This window comes from Ornithodoros turicata, chromosome 2 (assembly GCF_037126465.1).
Source record: "Ornithodoros turicata isolate Travis chromosome 2, ASM3712646v1, whole genome shotgun sequence".
NCBI classification, from domain to species: domain Eukaryota; kingdom Metazoa; phylum Arthropoda; class Arachnida; order Ixodida; family Argasidae; genus Ornithodoros; species Ornithodoros turicata.
The window spans coordinates 29,727,794-29,737,116 of record NC_088202.1 but is presented as its reverse complement, the minus strand read 5'-3'; the positions used below and the strand labels follow the sequence as shown (position 1 = coordinate 29,737,116).

The 9,323-nt window shown below is 44.9% G+C and overlaps 1 non-coding gene across 1 annotated transcript; it reads left to right on the top strand.

Annotated features, from left to right (window-relative positions):
* Positions 1 to 8,707: 8,707 nt before the first annotated feature.
* Trnas-gcu (transfer RNA serine (anticodon GCU)) lies at positions 8,708 to 8,789 on the top strand. The gene has a single exon. It is a non-coding gene; the product is annotated as a tRNA-Ser (tRNA).
* The last annotated feature ends 534 nt before the right edge of the window (positions 8,790 to 9,323 follow it).

Here is a 9,323-nt window from a genome sequence, read left to right as displayed (position 1 = left end):
CAGAAGCTTTATTCTTTTGGAACGACTTACAGTTCGAGGTCCTTAAAAGTCAGATATGGCGATTTTGAAGTGCCACAGAACTGAGCGATACTCGCGCTGTGTGTTCATTACCGAACACTGAATATGTGTGCGAAATATCTTGCTCCAACTGTTCGTAGTTTTTTAGAAAAGTTTTTTTAGTTCCCACGCCCGGCCGTCAGACCGTCGGCCAACCCTGCGCACGGGCGCACCGACGTCACTGCTCTCGGTTTATCTGTCTTTGGCTTTGCATGGACTCTTGGCTTGGCCGCTTGGCTTCTTTCGTTTCGTCCTCTGTGCATCGTACATAAGCGAACAGCTGTTATGTTGTTGCTAAGCCGGAAACAAAGCATGTGAATATTTTTTTGGGGGGCACGGCGTCGTTTAGAAAGTGCATTTCCTTGTTCAGACCTTGCCTTTTATGGGATGGAGCGATATGATACGTGATATGCCACGGCGAAGTTGTCGAAGATGCGACGGTGCTACGCTGTTGGAACAATTCATCGGAGCATTCAAGTGTTAACTATTATAAGCTGCCAAAAGACCAAGCAGTGCGAAGCTCTTGGCTGACAGTGGTGCCTGCTAATTTCCACTGCAAGGATTTCGTCCACGAATGTTATCATAGGTTACGCGCGACTCCAGTGGCAATTTGGAATCTCGGCACGAAATCGTCTGATGAAAATCTGAGGTGCCCAACACACAACATTTTGAACGTGCCACGGGAGGATGAAGGGAAAAAACGAGAGCAAAAAACGTAAATCGAGGTTCAGATATAAAAAAATAGCAAGCTTAATGAATCGATTGTGCAGCTGTCCTACTGCGCTTACTCTGGTATAACCACGATTCACAACACAATATTATTGATAATCTAACTTCTGAATTATCACAGGTGCACGCTGAAGGCGGAAATGAAGCAGGATCTGGCTTGCATCTGGTGCATGAAGAAATTGCTGACACGTTAGTTGCAGTCTACCTCCACCAACAGGTATGACAATGTGATGTTATAATTTGAGTATTCACCTATGTTCAACTTTTCATGTGCGCTCGCATGCACACATCTTGACACCACTTTTAAATCTGCCCTCAAAGTTACAACCTGTGCTTTCAGGGTGGAAAACAAAGGTCGCCATTCCGATTAGCTGCTATCTCCCAGTTCAAGCACTTTTGCTGTTTGGACACTGGTTCCTCTGGGTGGGGTGTTACAACCTTCACTGTCTGATATAGAAGGTACGTTACATTAGTTCAGTGAATTTGTCTTTTGCACATTTTTGTTACTGTTAGCTGGATTACTGTTGGACATACAATCCTTTCTGACACGCAGAAGCTGATGTCGCCTCTGATAACGTTTTAGAATTTTCAGTGTCATCATCGTCCATTGAGGAAGGTGCCTTTACTATCTGTGAATCTTTAATTGAAGAATAGCCCAGAATTCATGTTAACGTTGTCTACTCTTATTAATTCACTGTCTGTGTTCTGAGAGCTAAGAAAAATGGAAACTATTTATTTGTCACAACTTCACACTGGATGTGGTACTGGATTGACATGTAAGCTAAAATACCTGGATTCTACAATAATTATGTGGAACTTGGTGCGTTACCGTGGCCACATTCATTACATTTTTAGTGGGTCCGGTGCACAAATACTGTGTGCATACTGCATACATACATACTGTTCGATAGGCAAAAATACCTAAGCAGTGCTGTGTAGTCTTTTTACCCAAAGTCCATACTCTTACTGCAAAGTCACAGTACGTAGAACAGCAATGTGCAGGTATGCTGCGATAGAGATTCACAACAGAAAGAAGACTGTTGAGAGCATCTAAATTTTAATGAGACGAGACTTTCGTGCACATGGCTGCTCTTGTTAAAGTCTAATATGAAGTTACAAATCCCAGAATATATAAATCATGTTGTAATGTAGAGAGCGAGGGATGGTACAGACATAAAAATAATTATACAATCATAAATAATAAAATAAAAAGGGGGTACAACTCCCCCCTCAACTCAACTCGAAAACTCAATAACTCCACTTGTTCTCTACCTTACAACATGTCTTATATATTCTGGAATTTTGTAACTTGATGTTAGACCTCAAGAAGTACAGCCTTCTGTGCGAAAGTCTTCTTTCTGTTGTGCACAATCATTATACAGTAAATACGACTATCCGACTACATATATACTACTTACCACTATACGACTACATACCACTATACGACTTGTCATTAAATGCTTTTTACTTTTTTTTTCTGCAGTGATGAGCATCCATAAGGACACATGCCAGAAAGAGAGTCTCTTTGGGATGACAAACCCTCATCACCTCATGAGGATACGATGGTTGACGAATAGTTCTCAAGCACATCGAAACTTCAACAAATAATTCATGAAAAAGCCAGTCAGTGCTAGCACCAGGAATTGAACGTGGACCGTCCTGCTACCAGTCAGACATGTTACATTTCAGGCGCTCATTGACTTTTGGTGAATTACTTGTTGACTTTGTCCCAAGGTGGAGCTCGCCACAGCTCATTTGCCTATCTGTTAATGTTGTGGCGTGTGTTGCGTTTTTCTCTTTGTGTGTTCCAGACTCAGAACGGTTAATTTGGGTGAGGTCAGGTATGTTTCGTTTAGACATGGCAAACATAAAGTGGTGTTTCTCAACACAACTTAGCAGTGGCCTTCATGCATTACTGCTACGGCCATTAAGCGTGAATGGAAAGCTGCACATTATGCATGATGTAAAACCCAAAGGGACAGACTAAACTAAAGGGGACAGACACAAACACGTCCCTTTGTGTTCCCTAGTCTTGGGGGTTTTACATATTCATCATCTTCACCAGCTCGCTTGCTTCCTAGCCATTTTTTCTGCACATTATGTTCACTCTACTTTTATCGTGTGCTATATAATCTTGTTCAAGTTCTGTCAAATGACGTGTAATGCTATAAAAAATTCAGTACACTGTTTATGTGGGTTGAATGGTAGCGCATGAATACAGGAAGGAAACTGTCATGTTATGGCAAGTGTTTACGTATTGTACATTTAACTACTAATTTTATTGGTTAGCTTTCGCCGGCGTATCATGTCAAGCCATGTTATATTATTTTGGAACATGTTCTTCTTAGTAGCCAGAGCAGCTGATACACAGTGAGAACATAGCCCGTGTGTGTTTGTCTTTTCCACCGCAGCCCTTGGGTTTCCTCCCTGATGGCTACACATGTCAGGGATAGGTTTCAGAACCGGTAGTTCCGGCCAAGTGTGAATTGCTTTTCAGGGGATCATCACGCTGGCAGATGAAACATATCGTTTAAATTATTTGCAGAACAGGAATTGCGTAGCTTCATACAAATAATACTACTACTACGACGTAAGAGTGGTTTCAAATCTAGCTTTTTTGTGTTCCTGACATTATTGCACAAGATGTAGTATCCACTATGATCCTTTATATGGGGGGTATGTACAGTGCAATCAACAGATGCTATTTACAAATCTGTGTTTTCTACTGTGTTGAAATGGGGTAGCTTGTATCTGAGAGCCATAGTGAAACATAGGCAGCCAAGGACAGACTTTTGATGCCCTCGAGAAACATGGCAACACATTGCAGGGACTCTGGATGCTGCCTAGATTTCCAACAACAGCAACAACTTTATTTTCGGCCTTGGAGAGTGGGGAGTTTCATCGCAACAGGCGGTACTCTACCCCAGTGCTTGGTGGAATGGGGGGAATAAAATAACGAGCCCCTTTACAATAACGATCGAAGTCCGATGGTGTCCAGAAATGTCAGAAGAGCTTTGAGCGCAGAGCGTTGCTGGGCTGGATTGGGCCAGGGACCAAGCAATTTCGGTAGGGAGAAAGGGCGAGAGTCCAGCTGACGAAGAGACTCGGAGAGTGTGATTCGGGAAGGTTCGTAGTGAGGGCAATGAAGAAGAATGTGCTCCAGATCCTCAAGAGCACCACAGTGGCAACAGGTGGGAGAATCAATTTGTCTCAAGCGGTAACGCCACTGAGCTGTAAAGGCCACATCGAGGCGCATGCGGTGGATTAATGCAGCATCCTGACGAGATGTGTTTCGTGGCATGCGGAAAGCGAGCATGGGATCAACTCTGTTCAACATAGAGGGGGGAAGAATGTCGGTTGTCCGTTGGCGGGAAGCCAGGGGTGTCACCAGACGTCGCAGAATTGAACGGCGGTCTCCTCTGAGCAGAACAATACGGGTCCGGTTCCGAGACGAGAGTGCTGCTTCTGCGGCGCTGTCGGCCTGCTCGTTCCCCACGACACCACAATGGACTGGAACCCACTGGAGAACTAGCCTGTGGCCTGCGGCGTAGATAGTGTGGTAAGCCATTAACACGTCGGTGACTAGGGGTGCGGATGGGCCTCGTATGCCGGAAGTTTCAATTGCTTGAAGTGCAGATTTGGAGTCTGTAAAGACTGCCCATTCCCGGGGTGGAAAATCAGCGATGTGTTGTAGAAAGAAAAGGATGGCATAGAGTTCCGCAGCTGTGGAGGAGGTTGGATGTGAAAGGCGTCTTCCGTGCACGACGCCTTCGGATGGAATGACGAAGGCTGAGGCGGACTTGTTGTTTCGGGATGCGCCATCAGTATATGCTGCCGTAAACGTAGAAAACTTCTCGTCTACCAGAGCATGAAAATGGGCTCGGAGGACTTGAGGGGGGACCTGATCTCTTCTTTGCAGAAGGTTTGGGAGGCGTACAAACGTGGGCGGTACCGGGAGAGACCAGGGGGCTTCCGGCGGTATAGTGTCCTTAGTTATGAAGCCAGTGAGAGTCTGGCGTGTCCTCTGCGCTACTCGATAGAAGTCGCTTCCAGGGCGGTATCGAATTTTCCTGAGTAGCGGGTGGCGGGGAATGTGAGCACGCAAACGGAGGTAGTGCCGAGCCGTTTCCCGTTCACGGAGAACTTCAAGCGGGAGCTCACCAGCTTCAGCCAGTACTTGTCGTGTTTCAGCTATTCTTGGAACTCCGAGACATCGACGAAGGCTTCGAGCAAACAGGGACCGAAGCGTATTTAATGAAGTTGTTGATATCCTGTGCAGAATAGGAAGGCTGTAAAGCACAGTTGCCCTCACCAATGCCGCGTGAACCGCGAGCAGGGAACGCTGATCACAGCCCCATCCTGGGCCAGAAAGATGTTGGATTGCGGGGAGCCATCGCTGCACTTTAGTTTCAAGGTGTTTAATGTGCCGAGCCCAGCGCAAGTCCGAGTCGATTACCACGCCAAGGAAGCGGTGAAAGCGTACTGGTTCTAGCTTCTTTGAGCCAAGCCAAAGTGGGAAATTGGCCATAGCTTTACGCGTGAAAGGGAGCTCGACACACTTTTCGGGTGAAAGGTCCATCCCGAGGTGCGTCAGGTACGTATGGATATTGTTTAAAGCGAGCTGCAGGCGGCGCTGGAGAGCCGGGCGTGATTTTCCTACTGTCCAAAGGGCGACGTCATCTGCATACACGGAGAACGACACTTGGCGAGGAATTACTGATTGTAGGCCGGCCATCACCACGTTAAACAGTGTCGGGCTGAGAATGCTTCCTTGGGGGACTCCTTGGGGAACAGGATGCTGAGGGCTTTGGCCTTGGGACGTACGGACAGCGACAGTCCGGTCCGTAAGGAAGTCTTGGAGCCAGATGAAGAGCCGACCGGATACTCCAAACGAGCGCAAGGCATGCAGCACACAAATGTGCGAGACGGTATCATAGGCGCGCTTGATGTCGAGGAAGACCGATCGGACGATCCGTCGATGGGCTCGAGCATGTTGAACTGTAGAGACTAGGTCGAGAACTGGATCCATGGAGCTTCGGTGGCGACGAAATCCAGCCATTTCGTGAGGGAACGCACGTCGTTTTTCGAGCCACCAGTCGAGGCGATGCAGAACCATTCCAGAACACACAGCTCAAGGCAGCGATTAAATAACAAGTGGTTAGAGAAATCCAAGACAGTTGCATGTGTAAGCAGTCCGCTGTTGGATTTGCTTCTGTCCGAGATACGTTATCTCAAAGGGAACGCACGGACACACTCAGAATGATACTAGGGCTGCCTGTGAAATAGAATGAGGAGAGGGGAAGATATATAACCCTTTTTTCTTGTCTGTTATTCTATTGGTTAAATTGTCATTTGCTAGCAGCATATATGTGTATATTCCAGAGTCTGCTAATAAATATCAGTTTAGAGCTAGCAGTCGCATTGTAGATGTCTCATCCTGTCCTTGGCTGCTTGTGTTTCACTATGGCCATGCTTGCTCTTGCAAAAACAGAAAACAAAAAAGACAATAAAAAAACACGAAAAGAGCGACCTAAAAAGCTGCCTGTTCTTGTGCTCACATGGAGGCAATGCAATGAGGTAACATGTTCCATTCATGAACTGTGCATAGTATCACAACGGCAACCGATTATTCAGATTTTTCTTGAAGTACTTTGTTTTTTGCAGCTTTGTTTGCACAGTCTATTATTGGAGCTTTATGTGATTCCCCTCTTGAGATACTTTAAGATTGCTGATGCTGTGCAGTTTGTTAATTTTGAAACTGTACTGTGCTGAGGTACAAAAAGAGAATTGTCATATCTGCATTTGAGTACATAGGAATAATTTGTAAATACTTTCCTTGTTGACATTAATATTTGAACCAGGTCACAACATTGTTGATTGATGGAAAATGTAAATAAATATATTTATTTGCTTGCCAAACAATGCACAAATGTCTTCTTTTCTAGTGAGATATTCCCGGTTCACCAGACATAAATGTGGAAAAGTTAAAGGGGCACACTGATGGTAGAGTCTAGAGTTGCTTTTTGCCACTTCACATATATTCACTGTTATTCGTGTGCACATATAGGAATAGGAAGGTAGAGCACGCGCATAAAAAATTTCGTATGCAGCCACACATATGGTTCAGAAGATTAATTAGATGATGTCCAAGCATATATAATTGTGCTTCATGTGCAATGGGTATGCTAATGCATTGCTTCCATGAAGCCTTTTTATTTTTTTATAAATTATTTTTACAAATGTTATTTTTTATTTTATATAAATTTCATATTACATATTGTATACTTATATTTTTATAAATTTTATAAATTAAAAACTCAAGTTACACGGCCCCTGTAAGAGTGCCCTTTGCAAATGGTTTGGTAACGTGTCTCTAACTGTAAAGGTAAGAGGCAATCGAGAATGCTGCAGACAAGGTTGCAACTTACATATTGCTTATTATGTCCTACATACAAAGTGATTTGTACAATAATTCCTGAGAACGGAATTAATTCCGAGGCTGGCCAGTGATGTCACCCAGGACGACAAGTCACATAATTGCCTCTAACACTTTTACACCCCATGGGCTGAGTTGTGAATTGAAAGAGCACTCTACAGAAGGATAAGGTGCACCTGATTTCACGGATCTATGCTATGCCCTAACTCTTCAGACACCACATTTCTAAAAACACCATTTCTAAGTGGCAATATGTGCTCTGGTACTTCTTTTGCGTCTGCATAGTGTGCAACCACATGGCTACTGGAGCTTTCGTGTGCATGTTTTTGTGCGACGGTGCTCATTACAAACAATATCCAGATGTTAGACATAAAATGCAGTAGTTTGTAGCGTGCCACACAACGCAGCGTGACATGGGAGTGTGTGATTCAAAGAAATCTTCTGGAAAATGCACAGAATCCCACAAAAAGTTTAAAATGTGATTTGTATTTCGTTTTACGTCTCTCGTCGCTACATACCATCGTCGACGCTGTTGCACATTGATAAATCGTACGTAAAACTTGTCCCATAGCAGTATGCGGTTCCTCAAATACATAGCACAATTTCTTCCTGCAGGAATAAAACGCTGTCGGCATTTTCTTGCTAACACGGCTGTAGAAACGTCAGTCTCTACAATGCGCAAGTGCTGTAAAGGGGCTGACGCAGACGCGACTTGATACAAAGTGTACGTGCTCACAAAACACAAACGACGAATTCCAGTCACAACATCGCACACAGGTTGGTTCGCCAATGAGTTCGCAGCTGCTGCACTGTTTACTTATCGCGGAACGGTGGAAACCGGCTGTCCGCCATCTTCAAGCACAGATACGTGAAGCCGCGAGAAGCCGTTGCTGAAATCCACTGACAAGTACGAAGGCGCGTACACGTCACAATGCCCGTTCGGGTGCATCTACGTCATTAAAATGCCTGCGCCCATGTGTGTTTCGGAATGAATTATCTATTTTTTTTTTACATGATACTGTACCGAACTGAGAGAATGAAGGTGCGTTTTGGGGAGAGCTGGATGTGGGCTTTCAGAATATTACAACCGTTTCGACTATTTGGGATATCGGCATAGCTGACCTTTAAGCGCAGTCTTTCGCTTAGCCCACATACTATCCGTTTCCTCCCATTACGCTCCGGAGAAATGTGAGATACGGTATCGTTCTTCTTGCTGCCATGTACCGTTTGTGGAAGCTTCGTAAGGCCGATAGGAACGAAGAGCCGTTGTGTCCTCCTATGAAATATTTCAAAGCCGAACTGCTGCAGATTAAGTTAGCTCGTACTCAGCTTTTAGACGTGGCTAGATAAGATCTGTGAAGGGCTGTCCGCTTTGTAGAAGTTGCGTTGTCGATGTGTCCAGTATAAAGGAGAAACACCGTACTCTTTCTGTTACTGTGTTGTAACTGACCGCTCAGAAAAATCAAGGTGGAAAAGAAAAAAAAAGACAAGGTCGCCGAGTGGTTAAGGCGTTGGACTGCTAATTCAATGGGCTCTGCCCGCGTGGTTTCCAGTCCCATCCTTGTCGAGAGTGGCTTACCGGAAGTGAACTACCTGTGCGTGTACACTCAAGCTGGAGCCACAACACTCTTTTAACGTTACACACAGCTACTTCCCTTCCTTATCTTAACAAGTGCCTTGAATATAGGACATGCAAGAGACACCCGTGTTTCATATGAGGTCGTTTCAGTGACTGTGTAAATAAATGCGTAGTTGTAGGGTTGCAAAAAAGACGAGGTGGCCGAGTGGTTAAGGAGTTGGACTGCTAATCCAGTGGGCTGAACGGGTTTACCTTTTGCAAGTCTTGCAATGCCCACGCAAAGTAGTGCACGCCTGTCACAGGATTTTTGGCACCACAATCTGGTGCTCTATATTTGAGAGGATGCGTCGCGACTATCTTTTTCGAAAACTTCGTGATGGAGGTCTCGGCCTACAGGACCTCTTTGTAAAACAACTGGTCATGAGACTCTGGTTTATTCGTGAGGAGCTGCATCCAGTTCTCGAGGGAGTAAAACGCATTCTTACATATAATTACATCCCGGAATTACACGTCACGTTCACA